The 24358-nt window shown below is 24.5% G+C and overlaps 1 protein-coding gene and 1 long non-coding RNA gene across 10 annotated transcripts in view; one reads left to right on the forward strand and one right to left on the reverse strand.

The window, feature by feature from the left end:
* LOC126902377 (octopamine receptor beta-3R-like) overlaps nt 1-20482 on the reverse strand; it is a 104420-nt gene extending 83938 nt beyond the window's left edge. For 3 of the 9 annotated variants that reach the window (XM_050679559.1, XM_050679569.1, XM_050679570.1), the window contains exon 1: nt 20256-20482. The gene's annotated coding sequence lies outside the window, so the exon portion shown is untranslated. Of the gene's footprint in view, nt 1-711; nt 804-937; nt 1150-1893; nt 2144-2535; nt 2683-19979; nt 19999-20255 lie in introns of those variants that run through there. The other 6 variants (XM_050679561.1, XM_050679563.1, XM_050679565.1 and 3 more) reach the window with 6 other exon arrangements.
* LOC126902378 (uncharacterized) lies at nt 18970-21344 on the forward strand. The gene is made up of 4 exons (XR_007703202.1): nt 18970-19082; nt 19152-19241; nt 20722-20900; nt 20964-21344. It is a non-coding gene; the product is annotated as an uncharacterized LOC126902378 (long non-coding RNA).
* The last annotated feature ends 3014 nt before the right edge of the window (nt 21345-24358 follow it).

Raw genomic sequence — 24358 nt, forward strand, 5'->3', positions numbered from 1 at the left:
AATTTCATGTATTTGATTTTATTCTTTGATGAAACATTAGAATAACCAAGTGCTAATATTAATTAAGGGTTACTTTTTAACACAGTTGTTATTGTTTGAGCATAATGTAATTATAGAATTATAAACATTTTGATTTAAGTATTAGTTGATTGTTCTAGTGAAAAGTTTGAAAACTGAGTGAATAAAACTGTTTTTGGTAACATTTGAATATAACAAGTTAGTGTTTACACTTCTTGTTAAGAACAAAAACACAGCAAAAATGCATTTTATAGACAAACAAATTAGAACATTGAATTGAAAGAGAAATAATAAAATGTTTATTTCTACTAGAGACTTAGTTTCTTTGGTGAACTAATTCGAGTCCCACTTATCCACTTAAGAGCGCCGGTATTTATTTACAAAAGTTACATTTTTCTATAATATATGGTGCGTTCCAGATAAATAAAAATAACATTTATAGTAAAATACACTTTTTAATTAATTTTAATTAAAAAATCTAACAATCATATTATTGGAATCTTTGTGAATAATATTATAAAAGTTTCAAGTTGACTAAACTATGTCATAAATCTTAAACATTTAACTAACATTAAAACTTTTTTCTATAAAATTTTGCCTAGCTATAAGAACTTTAATGTAATAAATAATAAAAGTAATTGTTTTATTTTTAGGAAACTCAACTGTCTGATAATAATTATACATTATACGAACATAGTTTTATATTAAAGCCATTTCGTGCTTTAAAACCGGCAGTAGTTTATTTCTGTTAAATGTTGTTCCTAAATACATCTTCTAACCAGAATCTACAAAAAAAAAAAAATTAAATTTTTTACTGAAAGTTATATTCTGTTTTTGAAATTGAATGACTATTACGTTTGTTATTATTGTTAACTATTTGTGTACANATATTCTGTTTTTGAAATTGAATGACTATTACGTTTGTTATTATTGTTAACTATTTGTGTACACAACACACACATGTTTTGCCACTGTATTACTGTGTATGTAGTGAGTACGCACTCGGATCGGTTCAGCCTTTCACCACGTACCCATTCCCAACAACACACTTGGTAGTGGAAATCACTATTACCAGCCGATCAGTTATTTGACACGCGTACAACACACACTTCATTTGTATTAGGTAATAATCTGTTAATATAGATTATTGTTCTGTTGAAATTTGTACTAAGAAAAGTTTTTACTTTTATTTGGAAACATTCGATTTAGCGAAACGAAAAAAATATTAATTTTTACTTGGACTGCACCAATTGTAGCAAATTTTCTCAAAAGTTCTTTTCTTACTACCAAAGGTGTCGTTAATATACATAGTGTAAATTGAGTAGTATGTTTTTTGTTGCACTAATTGCATTTTTTTTTTTAGCTAATAATAAGCTAACAAAAATACATTTATCGTTATTTATTTCTACTAATTAGCAAATTCTACGAGTCAATTGTGATACGTACCAAATTAACTTGTAAAAAATTGTTTTAGTTACCAAAATTGTATTTACTTAAGTTGATTTGTTATATATGTGTTATTATTTAAAAGTTGTCGTAGTTCATTTATTTTCATTTAGGTTTAGATACTAATCCTGACCATCGATTCTGCATAATTGTGAGTACTAAACGTTATTATTTAATACTAGTTGTTAAAATATACAAAGAATGAAAAACAATTGATTAATTTAAGCGAATTTAATTAGTTTGTTCAATTTTTAATAGTAAAATTTATTATTAATCTATTTTAAATTACATTTATTTTTATATACACTTAATTTATTAGAATAAAAACAATAACTTTAATGAGATGAAGTTATAGACTAACTGAAGTTTCTATTATACATCTAGTCAATTTTGTATTAATAAATTTAAGTCTTATCATTTATCACTTACCTAATATTAAATTTTTTTTTTCACTTTTTACGGCCTATTGAGGGCCATAGCGGTCTCCCCCAAAGTAGGAGCTTTCTTAACCATTGGATACTCCTGACCGTTTGGTTAGTCTAATGCCAAAGGGAGAGATGGCAACTCTAATCACTAAGCTGATGTTTCTTTCAGCAAATGGAGCCGCCTAAGACCGAGTCTCGAACCCGAGACAGTGCGCATCAAACACTGCCGCGTTACCGAATTGGATACACCGTCCCTTTAAAATATTTAAATAATATAGTAATATTATCAATTTAATTCAATTATTTATATTTTCTGTAAATCATGTTTAGCAGCCATAATCACATTAATTATTAGTCAAATCTTATTTATTATGCTGTTAATCATACGTGTTGCTTAATTTTTCAGCTAAAAGGCTAACTTGTTAACTTTTGTTTTAATCTGCAGTCACTAGAATTTTTTTGTATAGTAAGTTAGAGATTTATTTGATGTCGAGTGAAATAACATAAGAATTGCTTGTCATCAATAGGTTAATAAAATCATTATTGTTTAAGTTTTACTTGTATCGCGTTTTATATTTAATTAGTTTTATGAACTTACACACACACACACATATATATATATATACACTTATGCATTTTTACATACGTAGTCCTTAGTTAAGCTAGGCAGTCTCGATTAGGCATTCTAAGACTTTGTTTGCAGTGATACACAAACACAGTCTGATCGGTATTAAGCGAACTTCGGGTCACACTATAAAATTTAGTGTCCCCATCCATAACAATGTTTATAAACCTAAAATTTAATATAGCTTAATAAAAGTTATTGCAGTTAATATATCCCACGAGACAACTGGGTATGTAAAGTTAAATTTGCTAGAGATCATTATTTTTAGTAAAAAAAAAAAATTAAAAAAATAGCATAGAATTTTAAAATGACTTTATAAAACTTTATAGATGCTTACTCCGTCAACCGGTGGCATGTAGTGTGTGCTGGTGGTGGGTGTGCGACTTTCAATATGTTACCGCTAGTTATAGGTATAAAAAATTGTCAAAATAAATATAATAAAATAAAAGACAATACACATATCATTATTTTAAAAGTCGCAGTAGAAAATAGAAATGGAATTAATAATAATAGCTTCTTCTTCTTCTTCTTCTTCCTCGCCTTAATCCCAACTACTTGGATTCGGCCACCCTTATCCTAAGCTTCTAAACTTGACTCGATCTCCCACATGCTCTACTCTCACATCAGCTGTCCTCATATCGCATTCAATAGTATCCCTCCATCTCTTTTTTGGTCTTCCTCTACCTGTACCTCTCTCTTTACCTCGTAAATATTGTTCGGAATTAATAATAATAGCGATTATACTATTTTAGCAACCGATAACGACGAGCGTACTCGTATTAATTCTAAAAATAAATTACCCAATATAATAGTATACTAATATTTTACTGTATAGACGACGGCAGCGTCGTCCAAAACCCGTACCCGCACGGACACGATTGTGGCGCCTCGCTAATAGTATACGTTTCAAAATATTATTCGGACAACGATGCCGGTCGTCCATAACCCGTACATAAGATCGTGGCTTAACCGTACCCGCACGCCACATTTGGGCGCACTTGTTTATAATATACGATTCAAACACTCGGTCGTCCAAACACTGCTCGTGTGTGCATGCGGTTACGCATATACTGAGAGAGACAACTTAAACGTTCGCACACGACAAATGTGTTATAACTATTTTACTAATTAAAAATGTAGAATTAAGAATATACAAATAATTTTTTTCTTTTAATTAATTTTAGTAGGGGGTGCGATCGACCAAACCACGAGCCACCACTCCCGTCAACTATATAATTAATATATTTATTTATAATTATGAGAACATAGTAAGTAATTAAAAAAAATAGTGAATCATTTTAATATTTTAATTCCCATGAACATTTTTTTGATCAACAATTAGGGCTAAAAAAAGTTTATTTCATCGATTCAGAAATTTGAAGAGAGGTAATTGTATTTGAAAACCATCCATAACGTTTAGTTTAATTTGCTAAATCATATTAAATGAATTATAAAAAATGTTAAGACATTATTTTTGAATAATTAAAACTAAAACTTTCACAGTAGTACGAAGTAAAATTAGCTTTGCGTACGACAATTTTTAGTATAATCATTAAAATATAATAATAATAAACTTATGAATGAAAAATAATAATAGTAATAATAGTTATTATTATTATTAAATAATAATCATTTATTTGTTGTATATGTTAAAATAGTAAAATAAAATCACTAACTATCAACCATTGCTACCAGTAAAGTAAACATGGTTATGCTATTCAATCCTGAATCAACTTCTAGTAAATTTACAGAAATTTCGTGTGTCATCTGACCATTATAGATAAGGATATTCTGCAATAAATATTTTATTCATTTTTTCCAATTATCATCTAAAATAAACCTTACATATTTTTTTAATTTCTCCTGGAAAATATTGTTGAGATGCATATTTAACTGTTTACATTATATTATTATTAGTAACTTGTAGCACTAAAAAATGAGGCGTCGAGATGGCATTTGGGACTAAAAGGGTTAAGAAACGCTGCAGAAACGAAAAAAAATTAGTAAACAAAAATGTATCTAAGCTACATCAAATTGATATAATATAAGTAAGTAGTATAAATAATACATTATACATTTTATTCATACGAGTATGATATAAAGTAAATCTTGAAAATTAGTTTTTTTATAATCCAGATATTTTATTTTCATAAAAGTCCTTTTGTTGTTATTTTTGTAGTATTACAATCATTCCGTGTTTCAAACAACATAACAAAAACTTGGATTTTATTATTTAGCTTTACAGTGTTATTTTTCTTTTTGTTTTAAATAATAGCTCATCTCTTTTGTTTTCTGAAAAATATGTTCTTTTGAAATATTAAAAAAAAACTTGTATTTTGGTCGTCAGTTGAGGTTACTGTCAAAATAAATATAAATAATGATTGGCGAGAATTAAAATATTTTAGTGAGATTCGCCACAATGGTAATTACAATAATTATTTTAACATGCCTAAATTCAAATTAGATTTTGAATGTTATTGTTATTTTTAAAACATTCAATTATCTGTAAAAACCAATTTGTTGACGCGAAGTTTATTTTTAGGAAAACAGTTGAGACATGAATTTTCGTATTCATCATTAACATTTTTGTATAATTATTACAATAAAATGGTCGCGTTTACTTATTTTAATGTCCATAGCGTTTTAAGACTTTTTATACTTTAATTCGAAATTACTTCTAGCTAATAATTAATCCTTATAAAAGTTATTAGTACTAATTTACTTTAAACACTTATTAAAACTATTGGGTTTACAATTACCTTTTAAGAATTATTTTTTGTTTAAATAGATATACTAATATGTCGTGTAAAACTTGTTCAAGATTATATAAAAATTGAAGGCAATAAATAATTTTTAATATGTGTTTAATCAAAAATTACCCAACACAAACCATTTTAAATGCTCAAATTTATTCAAAAAAAAATCTGGTCAAATTTGAAACTCTTAACTACTTAACCTTACTTTGTTTATAAAAGGTCTTTTTTAACCCATTATTAAACTTTCAAAATAATACAGTTGCATAATACATAGTTATTCATAAACCATTACTTGCAAAATAAATACAATATTAAAATAAATGTTTAGTTTTTTTAGTCATATCATTACTCGTTTTATAAGCTATTGAAAATTAAATAACGATTTTAAAATGTAAACTGTGGTAGAGGTGCGGATATGACTATTTCTATTATTAACATTTTTCGGTCGCTCACCTTCTTCCACCTACGTTTAAAAATGTTAATTACTTTCAAAATACTGGTTCAAACGTTGTTATATAAGCTATTTTCTTAATTAAATAATTTTCTATTTTATAATTTACTTAAATATACATATTGCTACTAAAAAATATTAAGTTGATACCTCTATAAGTTATAAGTGTTGATGCTAAAAAATGAGTAATAGTTGTTAAATCAAAAAATATACAGAGTGGTTAGTAAGTAAGGAAACAGGTTAATTGTTACAAACCTTGAGAACAGTAGAAACCCGTTTCCTTTCTTACTAATCATTCTATATGCAATTAAAAAAAAACAATTTTTTTTTCAATATAGTATTTATTAGCGAATAGTTGCGGTTAATGGATCACTCTGTTATATTATGAGAAATATAATTTAATTAAAAAAAAAATTAAGAAATTAATTTATTTTAATTGTTGTCAATTGAAGGACATGGTGTGGTGTAGTGAAACATTCAGTCGCCATCTTAGCTCTGATATTCAGCTGTGTTGTTTACTGTTAGTTCCCAGATGGGTGACCATACGGAAACTCTAAAAGTGACAGCCTCTTTACGGGTTCTTTTAGCCGTAATGAGTTTGTAACAGATCGACAGCCGGTGTAGAAATCCTGTTAAATTAATAAGGTAGACGCTACAAATAGTTTGGGATAGAGGCTAAGTAGATGATGATAATTTATTTAAATTGTTAGCACTACATTCATTACTGTTATTATATATTTTCAGTAAAATTATTGAATCGCTTTAATTCTTGCTGGATAGAAGCGTTTTTACTTTCACAAAATAAAATAAGTACGAATCTAAATTTACAAAATATTTATTTGACAATATATTGGCTGTTTTTTTATAAATATTTTTAATTTATTATTATTATTTTTAATTAAATAAACCTCACAGTTACTTTTGATATATTAACTGTCAGAAAACTTTTAAAAGAAATTAGTCAATATTATAGTTATTGTTTCAAAAATGCAAATATTATATTTATTTCAACTAGGTTTAAAGGCATTTATTTATATACTTATATATTTTTTAATATTTCATAAAAATTCATTATCTCGTAGAATATTTTTGTTATTGAATAGAATAATTGTAGTAATTATTATGATTATCCACATTAATTCATAAGAAAAAAGAATATACTTTTTACTATAGTAGAAACTTGTTATTAAATTTAATATTTATTAAGCTGAAGTTTGAATTAATAAACAGGTATTTATGTGTAAAAAACTTCTTTAACAAGCAATTTGTGTTTCAAAGGAAGTTCTTCTACGTGAATTCAAAAACCAAAGCAGCACTATATAAAATAAAAATGAAGCGGCATATTTCAAAAGAATTTTACATCTTGATGTTATGAGTAAATTGTTAGTAGTAGCGTAAATTGTTAGTAAGACTATTAAGATTTTCTGTATTTTAGATGCTCAAACTGAGCATTAAGACTGCTAAAAAAACATTTTTTTTTTTGGTAATCTTTAGTTACACATTATACTTGAATTATTAACTATGTAATACTTTTTAAGTTCATCCCTTATGCCTGATAAGAGTGTCAATTTTATTTTTTTTAATGGGAACACATATCTTGAATTTAAAAAAAATGTTTGAATTTTTAATTTAATAGTAAATGGCAATTGAATTTTTAGTATAACTTTATTTGTTTATTAGATATAAACATTTAAAATTTCAAATTTTTGAGTTAATGTTCATGTATAATACATAAAGGATTACAAATACAGGTAGCTAATTGGTTTTTTATGACATCGATATTAGCAGGTACACAGTATTGTTATTATCAATGGTAGTAAAGCACATTGTTGTGAATTTATAAATACACTAACTGACAATATAAAAAGAATATCTATTGATAGTCATAATTAATAATAAAAAATCTGTGACTGTGACAGCAATGTCATAAAAAACCAATTAGCTACCTGTATTTGTAATTCCTTATGTATTATAGTTAATAATTCAAGTAAAATGTGTAACTAAAGATAACTAAAAAAATAAATGTTTAAATTAAATTTATTCTGTAAGTAATTAAGTGGGTTGTGATAAAAAAATCACTCTGTATAATTAAATCTATTCATAAAGGAGAATTACACATGGTATCATTTAGCTAAAATATGAACAGGTGTGTCAAACCATGTTGGTATTTGGCGATTTAAATAAATTGTGTATCATGACTAATACTCATACATCTATGATGTAATATAATTAAGCAAAATCAATTATTAGGTAAGTTAACTATTGACAAGATTACGTTGAAAATAATTTATCTATTAATATTTTAAATAATGTTTACATGTTAATAATATTATATTGTATTAATCCATAGCGTTGTTCTAGATAATGAACCTAATAGTTTATAAAATAGACATAGAATAGACATCAGATAAATGTAAGAGGACAATCGACCTTAAGGAAAGATATACATAAAAAAAATAGAAATAAATACTGAAAGCTACTAAAATTGCATTTTCTCTTAGTACATTTTTCTAACATTTCTATGGAGATAGCAATCTGTGTACATTATTATCGAGCTTTTCTTTTTAGTCGATTGACGTATAATAAAGAACATTCTCTTATTCATTTGACATGATAAAAAAAATATAATAATAATCCTATTAGGTAGACATAAAATTATAAAACAATAATTGTAATATTAACTTATTAGTTTATTAAATTTAAAAATTGTTTTTTCTTAAATAAATTTTACTTAAAACGAAAAAAAAAATCCTCATTATAATTCTGAAGACATCTTTATTAAAACGAATCTGGTTCTTTGTTGTAACTTATGGAACTTTAGCTAAAAAGAGATTTTAGTAAAACATTCGAAATCTTGAAAACTTTTGCTGTAAATTACATATAGATCTATTAAGGTAATATCAACTTATAAGAACTCTTGAATCCAGAAGAAGCGATTTAGGCTAATTATCATTCCTTTATTTGAATAGTCATTAAGACATGCAATTTAATGTTTTTTTTTAATGTATATTGTTTCTGTATAATTGCAGAGATAATTCAAAGTTAATGAAATCTGCTAGTTTCTTTTTATGTTTTATATTATTCAAATACTCAACAAAATTTAGAGAGTCACTAAAAAGGATCACAAAAATATATAAGTACATATTCCGTCGTTATAAAAGCTTATACAAATACGCCAATAAAAAAACCTTTCTGCGAAAGAGAAGGTCGCAAAGTTTCAATTTTCCAATAATATCCACACAGATTGCTTACTTTAAAACGAGGCTTTCATTTCTCATAAAGTTTACATTATCCACTATTTTACTTTTCAACATATGTATGATGTCGGTTTTTCTCAAAGAATAACAGAAGTCTGAACGTAAATATCGTTTTTCCCAAAAACGTGTGATTTTGCAAGAAGCTACAGGGTATTCAAATGTTATGTGAGCTGAATTCAAATTTTATCCAATAAATAATAAATATTTCATTGATAAGTTTTTTTTTTTTTGAATAAAACTCTACTTACATGTATAATCCGAAAATACAAAGTATCCCTTTTATGGTACATTTTTTCTAGGTCATAAATGTGTTCTAACAATTCATATTCATGTTAAAATTATGAATCAATTAAAAGATGTATTCATTTATGAGTAAGTTTCTTTATATTATTTTATTTAATAGCAATACCAGTTTTTCTTCTTATTAGGTTTTTTTTTTAACAAATATTAAGTTGAAATTTTGCAATAAGAGTTAATTTAATATATTGATGTATACTATTTACTATATACTATACTTCAATTACAACCTATCATTATAAGAACATTCAAATTATCTTAAACAAAATAAATGTGAATAGTGTACATACATAGAAATATACATAAATATAAATTCAAGCATAATTCACGTCCATCTGTTATTATTTCAATACCAATTTATTATTGAATCATTTTTTGTTAAAACGAATTAATTAGTATATAAGTATCTAATGGGAATTTTTAATTTTTACAATGAGAAAAAATTTTTAGTTTAAAAACATTATAATAATATGTAGCTAAATAACTTTTATTTCATCTCTCTAGAGTTAAAAAACCTTAAATTTAATTTTATTAAATAGATACCCCTATTTTTAGCTAATTATATTAGAATAAAAAAATACAATCAATTTTGTCTTTACAATTTTTTTATCTGATGGACCGTTCAACAATTACAAGTATTCTAATACGTTGAGGGGTTGCTTAATATATAATGTCGAATAAAAAAAAAAATGCAAGAAAAATATTATTTGTAATATTTTATTCTAGCATAATATTAAGTTAAAAATAGGGGTTCATATTTCATAAAATTAAATTTAAAGTATTTCTTACCCTGGCGGAATAATAAAAAAAAGTTATTTAACTACATATTATTGTAGCGTTTTTATACTTAATATTTTTTTCTCTTTGTAAAACTTCAAAATTCCCAATAAATTTTGAAAAAATTAGTGTTTTATCAGATTTAGATCACTCTGTATAATTTACAATTTTTACATTTCCAATGCCTTTGAAAATAATTGCATAAATAAGTGATATTATCTTGAACTGATTTTGACATGATTTGCTAATTTTACAAAACTTAGTTAGTTCAGCTTTTAAATAAATTACCGGAAGTTGAAAGTTCATTATGAATTAATTTTTTCATGCTGTCAGATAAACGTCAAAACAACTTGAACTTTCAATTCATATATTAAATGATTTACATCATATTAGAAATATATACAAGACATTAAACGTATGATTAAATAATTTTTAAAAATATATAAACGCCTACAAAAAAATTATGTAACAATTAATCAATTTATATATCTAATTTATTTATTTATTCAAATAAATCACATCACATAATTTTAATTATTTCAAAAACTTAATATGTGGTCTTCGTGTAAATTATAAAAACAACTGAAAAAACGAATGATGAAAAGTAAAAAACATCTATTAGAAAAGTCATGTAATTAATTTAAAAATATATAAATAGGGAATTTAGACTTACTTGATATTTAATGATTCCAATGACTTAAATTAGTACTCAAAATACACGTAAATAAATCATTAACATATTTAACGAAAAAAATTAATTTTTAAACAATTTAATTTAGAATTTTTTTATTGAAAGAATCAGTTTAATATAAAGGTAATGTAGATTTGTGTAGCTTATGCTTTTATAGATGTAAATAATTCCTTAATAACAAACATACCTATTTAAAATGTAGTGTAAACCAATTTAATTGGCTTTTGCTTAAAGGTAAAATAAGATTAAACCTTAAAGGTGTTTGCTAAATGAATTATGTAGAAGATACGCGATGTATTTACTTAACCAAGCTTAATTATCTTGTGTAATATGAAAGATGATAAAAAATAAAAACTAAAAGCAATGCATTTAAGGGTTTATCCATTAGCGACTAAAATATCTTATCATCAAAGTTTTCTACAAAAGTTTAATTTAACTGAAACATCTCCCAGAAAATTAACAACGGTTTTGACAGCATAATTCATAAATAGTTAAAATTAACTTTCGAACTTAAAACAGTATTTGAAAGTTCAATAATATAATTATTATAGTATAATAACAATAATAATTATAATTAATAATGGGGAAAAAATTGATGACTAAAGCTAAAATTTTTCATAAATTTTGAATACTTTGAATGTCTTATTAAATTAAAATCATATACATGTTTTTGCATTATAAAAAAATACAGGTAAATATTATTGAAAATAATAAAATTAAATAAAAATTATAATTTTAATTTGTTTAGCCATTAGCTATTTTATTATATTATATCTACAAAGTAATCTCAATATTAAAAAATAAAAATAAATAAAAAAACACATCATAGTAAAATTAATACCTTCTCAGCTTCACATTGAAGCTAAAAAAATTTAAAGGATCGTGTCACTTACTTGGATCCGTAATTGTACATTTAAGTAAATCTTTATACTATTTTTTTAGCTTTGATGCGAAGTTGATAAGGTATTGGTTTTGTGATGGTATGTGTGTTTATTTTATGATTGTCTATGAAAATTCTCAGCTCTCATTGGAATCAATTGCATTATTAATACGTCAAAAGAACTCATTTTAATTTGTTGATTTTATGAATGAAAGTTAAAAAAAAAAACTCTCAATTTTAGATATTTAAAATAATACTTAATACTTAATAATACTTAATATTAAAAAAATGTATAAGAGTTTACTAGAATCAATAAGCTTTTTCTAAAAATCCGATAAGATACCTAACTACAGGAAGAATTTTAAAGAGACTACCACACATGTAAAGTGTATTTTTTTAATACAATTTTTGAAAATATTACGGAAGATCTGATAACTAAGCTATAACAAATTATAGCTTATAAACGTATTCAAATATTAAAAAAAAAAAAGTGATGTTTAACGATTTTTTCTATAATCAGACGTTAATAACCACAACTTTTTTTAAAAAGAAAACTTATTTTAATTTTTGAAAATTTATTAAAATGTCTTTATTTTTCAAACCTATTTTTTTTTATTTTTGCTTTTTAGTCCCATTAAGGGTCATAGCAACCACCTCTAAAAGGGACGTTTTTAAACAATTGATATTTAGGGACACGAGTGGTTAAATTGTTACTGGAGAGAGAACTGATTTCTCGCTCAGCAATAGAAGCCGCCCGTGATTGAGTTTCGAACCTGAAGCAGTGCGCGTCAAGCACTGCCGCGTTATCGACTCAGGCACACTGTCCCTTTAAACCTATACAAAATTAAAAAATGCTTTATGGTGGAAAAAACAAAAATTATTGATATTTTTTCTATGGAATAATTGAATTTAAAAGCGAAAAATCGCAAAATTTCAGCATTTTTTTATAATAGTGATAATAATCACTGTAAATTATGTTTACCTGTCTCCACTCTGTCGCAATCTAACAGTGCTTGGTTTTGTTAGCTTACTTATTTTTGACAATTTTTTTATTTATACACATTTAACATCCTCACTAGTAAGTACCTTAATACTATGCATAAAGTAGATAAGATGAACCGATACATTTCAGCGGAACTCATTCAAAGTTCAAGAAATGTGTATCAAAATACTACGCATTCTTAGCTAAGTTATGTAATCGTTGCAAAAATTAAAAATATTAAATCTTATAACCTATTATAGTATTTATTTATAGATTTGATATTTTTAAATATTATTACACGTAAATATTTTCAACAAGTATTAAAAAATATTAACAAAAATGTGCTTTAAGGATAAATTTTAAATTACAGGGTGTCGATATTGTTGTTAGAAATTACAATAAATGTGTTATCCATTTTCCATAATAAATAATTTATGAGTTCCGACTACACAGCATTGTGTTTATAAGCAAACTACTTTTTTATTAATTATTATTATGACATTTGATTTTTTCCATAACGTAGGTTATGGACTTTGACAGGATCATATACAGTCATACCAAATGATCAACTATTTCTTTAAATTAATAAAGTATTTCACTCAGAATATTTTTATTAACTTTCATAGCAATATTTTTCATACATCTTTTGTTTACAAATGTCAGATGGTGAATATTATAAGTCATGTTGTTGTGGTCTTTGTGTTAACTCGAATAGTGCCTGCGTTTTTAAATAATATTGGTCCAGTCAATGGCTTGAAAATATAGGCAACTACATCAATTGGTTATATAAGTATTTTAAATTGATTTTTTTAACTTATATGGAAATGTTTGGTTGCCTAACAATGTTTTAATTAATGGTATTCCAATTTTAATTTCGAATCAAACGTACTAAGGTAATGACTACTAGACAGTAATTATTTTTGTATGTTAGTATATCGATTAACTAGGAATGGTGTGAATAATTTCGGGTCAAAAGCATTCGACACATTCACACGCAATGCGTTAGCTACAACCTAAAAAGTTTCCCTTCAAGTTGTTGTTCCCACATCAAATACCGGCAAAATCATTAAGTCCCGACTTTTGTTTGTCAGACTACAACTCTACGAAATCAGCTTAGTAAAGTTTCGGGTGGATTATGTTTATTTATAGCAATGCAGATAGGCAGTATAATTCGTGTCCGTTTAGACCACGTTAAAACAACTTTGCGTTTGTGGTGGAAACTGATTGTCACATTACTTGGTCGACCAAAAATAATTATTTTCATAATTTAGTCAAAATTTTATAGTATTTTAATGAAAAGTGGAAATGCCGCCTGTGAAAACGTTATTATACTGTTCAGCCGCCTTAATAACATTGAACAATTACAATAAATATGTTCTCAGTATCATTAGAACAGATAAAGTGGAAGCGTCAGAATAGTATAAGGTATGCTTAACAGGCAATCGTACTAAACCATTTTGAACATTTTACACAAAATAAATAGATAGATTCAGATAAGTAAAACTACTCAAAAGATTACTAAGAGTTTATACTACCTTTGCTATTGATAAATATTCATCTGGTAATTGAAATTTTAATTATTCTTATAATGTCAGTCTTCTTTGAATTCATTTTTAACTCACTAATAACATGAGTGTGTTTTATTCACTATGTTTTATTCTATGTGAGGATTATAAATAGAAAACTCTTTTGTCAGCTATTAAACAAATAGTATTTAAAATTTTGTAAATAAATCATTTTCTGTAAATATATTTCTAAATATTTTAAAACAACGCCCCTTAAACTACAAGTAAAAAACAGCAAAGACTTTTACATTATTACAATTAATTTTTAAAATAGATATAAAAAACAAAATTATGAAAAATCAAACATATAACAAAAACGACATTTCATTCATAGTATTTAACTTTAAATAATTGGTAATTAAATGACATTTCTTCTAATATAAATAATATAAATTTTTAATTTTAGTTGATCATAATCATTATCATATGTTTCATTACTTTACCAAACCAAATTTTAAATTGATAAGGTTTTTAATCAAATGTATGACACTTGTATAGTATACCGCAATTTTCACTTAACTTAATATGTATATGAATTTGGAGTCTAAAACTTTTATATATCAAGAGCACATAATGTTTTTAATAAAAAAAAATGATCTCGTTGCAGAAAATCTATAATATCAAACTTCAAAAAGAAATAGTAACCGTATTAAAAAAAAATTATTAACATGTAATACTTTCCATATAATACACCGTTTTCGAACATTTAATAGAAAAATGAATACTTATTATTAATAATTTCGATACGTTTTAGTAATGCTCAAAAAATACATAGCTTNCATTTTCGAACATTTAATAGAAAAATGAATACTTATTATTAATAATTTCGATACGTTTTAGTAATGCTCAAAAAATACATAGCTTTACTTTTGCACTTAGTGTTTATGAATTGAATACGTAATAAAATTTTAATATAAGGATAGTGGTATTACCACTTTGTGTGTACTATATTTTTCATTTAGCCATTTGGGTTTGTAGGTGGAATATTGTTTTACGAGAAGAAAATAAAATTCTTCTTGGAAGTTTTTCGTTTGTTCCAAAAACCATGATATTAAATCTTGTATAAAACCAGGTAAAAAATTTAGAAAAATATTTGATAAAATTATTTTTATGACAAATTTATGAGTACACTATTATTTACTTGAAAAATACTTTATGAGAACATAATTGCTATAATATTTACAAAAACTAAAAAGCTGTAGTTGCATATGGTTATCCCTATAATATATACAGTAAGCATTCAATTATACAAATTCACTTGATCTCCGTCAAAAATTTCAAACGTAATTTTTTTTATTCAAGTTAAAAATTCTTAATATAAAATAATAATTGAGTTCAATTTCAACATATCAACTTAAATTATTATAATAGGTTTTATGTAATATGTTTACAATTAAAATAATTTTATGTAACTAGAAAATTATATGTTTAAGTGTCTATACAAAATTTTAAGTACTTAGTCTTAAAGACATAAAAGTGCTTTTTAAAAAAATAATAACATAAGTGAAATTGAATTTAGAATTTATTGATAATATATCAACTTTTCCTAAAGTTAACCGTTCTTACTTAGTAGAGGAAAGGTTTTACTTGATAGATAAAAGTTGAATTATATTTACACTAAGGGTGTGACGAACTCTAATTTTTGAAGTGGTATTGGAATGAACTGAAACTTTAAAACATTTCCTAACACAAACTAAACAGAAATTTAAACCAAAAAGTTTTTGGTTCGACAATCAAGTCGATGTATTATGTATGAAGTTCGGTTCAAAAATTTGTCTACTTAAGTTTGACATTCAAAAAGTTTTTTTTTGCCACTATCTAATTTTTATACCAATTCAATTAATTTTTCTTAATTTATAAAAAACAATCAAATTTTATATTAAAGTTTTTATTTAGTAAAAATTTTTAAAATATCAAACTAACAAGTTACAATATTTAATTACCTAAAACGTTATTTCACATTTTACAGAAGCAATTTTAATGAAAATGATCTTATACGCAAATTATTTTCCAAAAAAATATAAATAATAACAGATTTGTCAAAAATTACATTTAGATAATATTCCATGGCAACACAAATCACTATTTTACAAAAATAATTAATAGTATGTTACTTATCATAATGTAGTTACAGAAATCTGTACGATTTATGTGGCTTATTTCACTGAAATAAACTAATTATCCACATTGATTTTTTAAACTAGATGATATTGAAAAAAGGTTTTTCCCAGATGAAAACCTTTTTTATTCTGAGCTGATGAACACAAAAAAAATTATCTATACTAAAGTTTAACATTATCATTGTGTTTTATGAACGAGTTAACATAACCTCTAACTCAATCCAAATAATAATATGTTTTTTGTCATGCATAAGGTAAAAATTATTTTTTTATGTTTTCTATGTAGTATAGATATTATTGTTTTCTATGGTTGTACAGATGTTGATAAATTTTAATTGTATGTTAATTGTATTATTAATTTAATGTAAATTGTTTAAATATTTTTATTATTTTATAATAACAATGCATTTAAGTGTCGGTTTACTAAATCTATAGCCAATGACTACATTTAGTAGTTTAAAAAATTGGAAAGCAATTTCTAGATCTATTTTATTATATTTTTCTTCCGATGAATTATAAAAATAATATAATTCAACAAAAATGTATTATATTTCAACTTGTATGATTTATCATTACAATACAACATAAAATTTAGCATATTTGATGTTCTAATAAAATTTAATCATTTAATTTATTTGTTTTTATATACTTAGTAAGTATAATATTTTTAAATTTAATAAGATTCATAGAAATTTGAATCGAATATTTGTAGTTGATACTAAGTATTATTTTATATGATTATTTCGCCATATTCTTGTTTGTTAGTTTCCTTATATATTTAAAAATTATTAATTCAAAACTATATGTTCCACTTAATAGTCATAACAAAAATATACATTTTATACAATAGAGCTTAATATAAAAATATATATAAAAAAATGAATTATTTAAAATAAAACATGTATATTAACTGATAGATATCAAGGCATTATAAAATTATTGAAGAAGTTATTATATATTATATGAATGAACAGAAGATTACATTTGAAATGGTTTTTTCATTAAAAAATTTTAGTCGGGTTTTTAAAAAATTCAATTTTATGGTAGTTATTTGTATTTGTAAAATTATAAGTATTGAATTTTCTAAATTTTATGAATGAGAATAAACTTAAAAATTAAAGTAATATGGTTCATTGGCCTATAGAGTTGTCAATACGGGTACATTTAAAACAAAGTACCAACTAATTCATTAAAAATAAAGTATTTTTTTTTATACATCGATGACTAACAAAAATAGTATGATTTAATTTATTTATTTATATATATATTAAATCAGACCAAAATACTTTATAATAGTTAAAACAAAAAAAAACATCATCTGTAGATGATAGAAATTTAAAAAATTAATGTTATAATAACGTTATAAAATCAATAAAATAATAAAATTAAAAAAAATTGTTACTAGGGTTGTAGTCCGACTTTTAATAAAACTTAATTGTTTTGTTTTAATTTGAACAGTTTATTGATAAAAGAAAATAATATTAAAAATGGTTCATCTAGAAAAAATATTAATACATTCGTAATAAGATAATAATTATATATTTACCTATTCTTTAAAGTAAAGGTAATAATATGAATAAAATTTTAAATGTTTTATTTTTTTATTTTGCATATGACAGTTGACATAAATTAACATAATAGTAAAAATACTAATAATAATGATGAGAAAAATAAGAATAAAATTAGAAATAAAGCATTAAATAATAATATATATAGATTAGTGTTATAAAACGTAAAACTAAAACTAAGCGCAAAACTATATACTATATTTAGAATCCGTTTTTTTAAGACTAAAGCGAACAAGTTATTTAAAAATTAAACACCTAACTATAATAACCATCATTCTATATCCGTTACTTTGAAATAGTGATCCGTCCTGATATCTAGTAGCTTTTTAAAAATTAATGCAATTTGAAAACTATGTGCTCATTATTTGTTAATTTTCTCCTTCGATTGTTAATTCAAAAGTTAATTTATTAAACGTTCATTTTTGATTTGCTTTAAAACGTAAAATTAATTATTTCATAAAAAAACATTTTAAAAGTATTTTTAGTTTTGTTATTTAAATCTTTAATGTATTGCCATTTAAATAATTAATTATTATTATTATAAGAATTTTAAAAATGTTAATAAAAAAAAAACAATAAAAATCAATGGTCAATACATAGTAGTAACAAGATTATGATAAGGCATCCGTCTAGTAAAAGAACCTTAGATAATTTAATTTTTATAATAAACTAAATAGCGTATTTCAATGTTGCATTATTTCTATTTTATTTCACACGGAATTAGAAACAATAGAACTATTACGGGTAAAGTTAATTTTAAAGGACTTAGTTAATTATAGTTGAGCCCTATTCTATGTTCTATTCGAACGGGAAAACAGCTAGGTGATTATGACGTTGGTAATTATAATACAATAGTTTTCCACTAGATTTGTCAGTAGTAATTTGCTGACTATATATGATTTCCGGTTATACATATGTCCTAATATAAACTTCATAGTTATTAAAATGAATTTCAAGTTCATTATTTATAAAATAGATTTATTAATCATAAAAATAGTATGAATTTTTCGAAAAATATAATATTTTATATTAAAAAGATAATTATTAATATGAATATGATAACACAAGAAATTAGTTTTAACTATCATATTATAATTTGACACAGGTAAAATATTAAAAGTGAGATTCAAACTAGATCAACAAACGAGTAAGTGGCATCTGAAAATTGTTTAATGATAAATATTGTCATCTTCATACCTCATCTTATGTCTATATTTTAATATGGTAACATTAAAACATTTATTATTACAAAAAAAAAAAAAATGATAATGATTGTCTATTCAATTTAAATAGGGAGGAAACGGGAAAAGAGATGCATCCGAAAAATGTCTAATGATAAATATTATCATACCTACGCTCGCCTTCAATCTGTAATTTAAAATGGTAATAACTATCAAAATAATGGGTCAAAAGTTAATTTAGACTTGTTATATTCTTAATTAGATAATTTTTATTTTATGTGCTAGATAAATTTGTATGATGCCAATTAAAATAATTAATTTTATACTCTTATAATATATAAAAGAATGAATTAGAAAAATAATTCATAACTGATAAATCAAGAAACATATTTAATTAATAAATACCAAAATTATTGTTTTAAGATAAATCGAGAGCATTTGGCGTTAAAAGAATCATCTTGTGCATACAATTATTATTTAATACTGAAAATAAACCACAATAAATAACTTTTTGAGGAGGAACTATGGATAAATAAAACTACTTCAAATTAATGGTTTTGTTACCATCACAAATTAAAGCATACCTTAGTTACCATTAGTAAATAAAAAAAGTTTTTATAAAAAAAAAAAGAGATTGAAATAAAAACGATCAATTTCTCCTCTAATGATTTGTATTTACTTTGTATTTCTTATAAAGAGTACGTCACTATAATCATTTAGTAGTCTAGTAGTGTAATGTAAACATTACAGTAGAAGGGCTTTCTATTGTGAAATCCAGATAAACTATTCCAAATTCCTGAGTAATTGTTATCTTACTCGTAAATGCGTCTAACAATTTTTCTGCCATTTTGTATTAAAAGTCACCTACGGACACCTACGTCGATTACTTTCGCTTTTTAAAGATATTCAAGAAATGTTTGTTTGAATATAATTATCTTACTTTATCAAATCAACGATGACACTTTCTGAAGAAACTTGGTAAATATTATACTTCTGACTATGTCAGAAAAACCGATAATTTAAGAAAATAATTAAGTGAGAATGGGGTATAACAGAATTTGTTACACAATCATATGTAAATTTTATTTGTTATATNCAAAAAAAGCGATAATTTAAGAAAATAATTAAGTGAGAATGGGGTATAACAGAATTTGTTACACAATCATATGTAAATTTTATTTGTTATATAAGCTAAACTATTTACATAGGTACTTACTTTCAAAGAAATGAAGTGAAATTTATCATAATTTTGATTTCTAAGCACCAGTATCTACAGAGAAAGAGAGAGAGAATGTTGTTGGAGATTTATGGAAAAATGACCTGTTAAAATCAAATTAAAGGGGATCTATTTTTTTTTAATTTATAACTATTTTACGTGCAAACTCGCCAATGCGGAAGGGACACGAACGACGGCGAGGGCACGCGACTAGTACCGGCGTACAAACGTTACTGAGTGATGACCTAGGACGTTAAAACACACTTTGTTGGCGGCTTTTTGCGCCATCTGTTGAAAGCGTAGAATTTTCACGTTTTCCGGATTCCGCTCAACTTTACTAAAAATATAATTATCAGTTCTAGATATTATACTGCATTTACCGTAGCTTTTTTGTATAGTTTTGTTTACAATACTAAATGAGATGCTTTTGTAGTAGTCTTAAAATAATACGTTTTTATCTCTAAAGGAATACAGAAATATAAAGGGTTCGTTGATGAATAACATTTGGTAGATTCCACTGAGTTTAGAAAATTAAAGTTCATTTATTAGAAAATAACAATAAATTGTAAGCACTGAGACAAATTTTGCGATAGACGACGTAAATCGAGTTCCCAACATCGACGCAAAATCCCACAACTATTCCAAGTAATATATTGACACTTTCATACAAAAGTATTTTCTCGTGAATTTATAAAAATTTATTTCTAGCTTTCCCATAACTATATTATTACCTACACGAAGACCTAAAAGTGACAAGTTTATTTATCGACTAGCAGTGAGTATTCAACCAGCAAAACCACACTAGAATGATATGGGATATGTGATCGGCTACATCAATGGCAAGTTTAAAATGTATAGAATGCAATTTATGTATGTATATATATACACATAACGTAGCTTTCGAAACCACTGTACATTTGGAAGGAGATAATCGGGAGACCTTAAAAGCTGGAGAATTCAACAGAAAATGATAATAATTTCATGAAGTTTACTGGCAATCAGCCATTTTTTATATTTAACGAAACAAAAAAAATCAATAGGTCAATACTATCAATATTGCAAGCCTATAAACTTTTTTTTATCAATTTGGCAGCCAAAGTTGAAATATTCAATAAATCGTAGTTTTCAATTTTACTTCTAAAAAATTTAACAAAAAATATTTTTGTTAAATAATTTTACAATGAATATATTATCATTAACGTTTTTAAAGATTGGAAAGTTAACGCTTTTTTAATTTGTTAAAGTTAATTTTAAAAGTATTACATTTTAAAAGTTAAAAGCTAACTCATGTAAATTTTTCTATATTTAGTTAAAGGTAACTAAAATTAAAATTAAATTTAACTTTATTGTTAAGTTGTAACTGTACACTTGTATTGTATAAGCGACTCTATAATTTTGTATACACAACATGCGTCCATAACATATACACATTATCGGCTGAAACCCACCGGTTCGTTTACGATGTCACCACAAATTCAGTATTATCAAGGAACATCAGTGATAAACAAGGCGTGACAGGTTATAGTTGCATGGACAACACATCTCCAACATTAATTAACGAAATTTCATGTCATGGTGTATCATTATTCAAATTTATGAATCATTTCAGGAAACCATGAACAAATATGAATAGAAGTCTGACATATGCACGGCTAAACAAAACGGAAATGGAATCATAATCAAATTAAGAACAGAGCTAAGAACTCTCACCAAACCGAATTATGGTATTAAAATTTTCGATTTCATATTTTAAATTTTCAATATTCAATTGCTATAACTTTTTGAAAAGTGTATCCATCAATACATTTTTTTTTTATAAATACTTCATATAGACTCCTTTTACCGTCATACTTTTTTTTTAAATCGGATCATTTTCCTTTATACAGGCAGGGGAGGGGTTAAAAACTATAAAAATTTGAGCAAAAAGTATAACTTTTTCAACTTAACTTTGAAAATGTTTTGAAAATACTACGAGTTTTAAATATATGTTTAATTTAATTTAACATATATGTTATGATAAATACTATAAGTTAAAAAAAAAAATTGTCCTGACCCCTTGTCTTCTATGAGTATATGACCAACAAATTTAACGAAAAATGTCATTTTTATGTAAAAATTACTGTCGTAATTTAAAATAATAAAGAGTAAAAGTGTAATAGAAATCATATGTGGTATTAAACTTTGTGGTGAATGCTTTTCGAGACTCTATCGGGGCAATGTGGTTTAAGGATCAGTTATTGCTTGTAATGACATGCACATTAAATTGGAATAATCTTACCTGAATTATGTGATCCTTTAGTAGTGCAAATTTTACTTGTGGAATGATAAAAAATATACAAACTCTTATGATCATTAATTTGTATAAAATTTCTTTAATAAGTTTATTATTATAATCATATAAAATAGTGATAGAAAAAGAGCGATACAAAATTGACATGAGAAAGAAATCATACAATATAATGTTATAATCAGAATAGAAGTGTTGATTGTGTTTTGTATTTTATGTATGGGACCTATCACAACTATACCGTTTAACGTGTTAATATATTGATACTTAAAACTGCCATAACTTTTTGAAAAATGAACAATTGAAAATCATTTTTTTTTATATTGAAACGTTAGATATATTCCTTTCATTTTATATGAATTTTTTAAAATCTGACACTTGGATAGCCCATGGGGTGATTCAAAAAAGCAATTTTTGCACATAAGATAAACTTATTCAACTAAATTTTTGAAAATTTTCTGAAAATATTAACACTTTTATTTATATCTTAAACTTATGTAATATGCTTTACAACGAAAAAAAAATTTCGAGATAAAGATCGTCTTTATAGTGAAAAAGGCTACCTTATTCAAAAATAAGCTATTTTTGTGTTAAAGTTCTTGATATTGTATTTTAATTCATTTTAATATACTTTACAAAGAGAGTATACTGATTTTCATAAATATTATAAAAATCTAATAGATATAAAATATAAAGTTAAACTTATTTAAATTTTTTTTGCTTTTGTTAAGTCAAAAAAGTAACTTTAAAATGAATTATTTTTGAATTAGAAAAAAATGTCCAACTTATTTGATTTTTATTTCATTTAGATTCAAAACTTCATCACTGTACTCTCTCCTCGTGAGAAGAAATTTTTTATTCATGTTAATATTATTTTACTATGTGTTTTTCTTTTGTGGCTGCGTTTAATTTCCCCAGCCCTCACTTTTTTAACGATACGTCATATAACTACAATTCGTATTTAATTGAAGATATTATCCTTAAAAATTCCTTTTATTAAACAAAGAGTTGCTTAACCACCTTTCTCCATACAGACAATTAAAATCATTTATTTCTAATATTTTTAAAGTATTTGTTGTCGTAGTAGATTTAATATGATAGTAGTATTCAGCTACAAAATAAATAATTGTACTTTGTAACTTATTAATTTTTTAACTCTGTTTCTGTGTGCTTCTACTTGTCTATAATATTCCAATTTTTTTTGGTAACATGTTGCTATATAAATCATTTCTAAAAAATTATTTTTAGTTTCACTTGAATTTAACAATAATTTTTTACTATTGTAATCAAATTTTATAATGCACTCAATTGAGTAAATTTTTTACTTAATTTTTGGGTTCTTTTAGTTAATGTAATTAATTAAAATTAATTAAGTTCTGAATATTTCAATTGTAGAATATTATTATACATAATAAGTTAATAATAAATGATAACTATGATATCTATCTATGTGATATATTACAATAATAATGCAAAAAAAATATTAAGCTTTTCTGATAAATTTATTGTCAATAGAAATTATAAAATTTCCCTACTGCATATTAATCTTAACAATACCATTTTTTTAATTCTCATCAAATATTCTATTTAATATCTTCTTCTTCTTCCTCGCCTTAATCCCAACTACTTGGGCCGGCCAAAATATTCTATTTAATATATGAGTAATAAATTTTTTTTTTTTTTTTTATTATAAACTTTAATAAAATACAACTTTAAATTATAATATTGAATACATTTTAATTATAAGTATATTAATTCAAAACTATTAATCATAGAACCTTTTAGAACGCCCTAAGATAGGGTACAGAATCCATGG

The sequence above is a fragment of the Daktulosphaira vitifoliae genome, unplaced genomic scaffold, assembly GCF_025091365.1.
Source record: "Daktulosphaira vitifoliae isolate Bord-2020 unplaced genomic scaffold, ASM2509136v1 Scaffold_3, whole genome shotgun sequence".
Taxonomy (NCBI): Eukaryota; Metazoa; Arthropoda; class Insecta; order Hemiptera; family Phylloxeridae; genus Daktulosphaira; species Daktulosphaira vitifoliae.